We start from the raw sequence: 1010 nt of genomic DNA, 5'->3' as shown, positions 1-1010 counted from the left end.
CTACTGACCATGCTGGCCGAGTCCCAATGGACACAGCTGCTCGATTGGGTCTGCAGTAGGTGGTGAGGGAACTAACAAGAGGGAAATACATACTTCACCTCATCCTCACCAATCTGCCTGCCGCAGATGCATCAGTCCATGACAGTATTGGTAGGAGTGACCACTGCACAGTCCTTGTGGAGATGATGTCCCGTCTTCACATTGAGGATACCCTCTATCGTGTTGTGTGCCACTACCACAGTGCTAAATGGGATAGATTTTGAACAGATCTAGCAATGTATAACTGGGCATCCATGAGGTGCTGTGGACCATTAGCAGCAGCAGAATTGTAGTCAACCACATTCTATAACCTCATGGCCCGGCATATTCCCCCACTCTAACATTACCAACAAGCTGGAGACCAACCCTAATTCAATGAAGAGTGCAGGAGGGCATGCCAGGAGCAGCACCAGGCATACCTTGAAATGAGGCGTCAGCCTGATGAAGCTACAGCCCAGGACTACTTTCATGCCAAACAGCAGAAGCAGCATGTAATAGACAGGGCTAAGTGATCCCACAACCAACGGATCAGATCTACACCCTGCCACATCCAATGATGAATGGTGGTGGACAATTAAACAACCAACAGGAGGAGGTGGCTCCACAAATATCCCCAACCTCAATGATGGGGGAGCCCAGCACATCAGTGCAAAAGACAAGGATGAAGAATTTGAAACAATCTTCAGCCAGAAGTGCCGGGTTGATGATCCATCTCGGCCTCCTCCTGAAGTCCCCAGCATCACAGATGCCAGTCTTCAGCCAATTCGATTCACTCAACGTGATATCAAGAAATGACTGAAGGCTCTGGATACAGCAAAGGCTACAGGCCCTGACAATATTCCAGCAATAGTACTGAAGACCCGTGCTCCAGAACTTGGCGCACCCCTAGCCAAGCTGTTCCAGTACAGCTACAATACTGGCATCTACCCGGCAATGTGGAAAATTGCCCAGGTATGTCCTGTACACAAATA

Source organism: Heterodontus francisci, chromosome 35 (assembly GCF_036365525.1).
Source record: "Heterodontus francisci isolate sHetFra1 chromosome 35, sHetFra1.hap1, whole genome shotgun sequence".
Lineage (NCBI taxonomy): Eukaryota > Metazoa > Chordata > Chondrichthyes > Heterodontiformes > Heterodontidae > Heterodontus > Heterodontus francisci.
The sequence above is the reverse complement of the archived record's forward strand: the minus strand, read 5'-3'. Positions refer to the sequence as shown.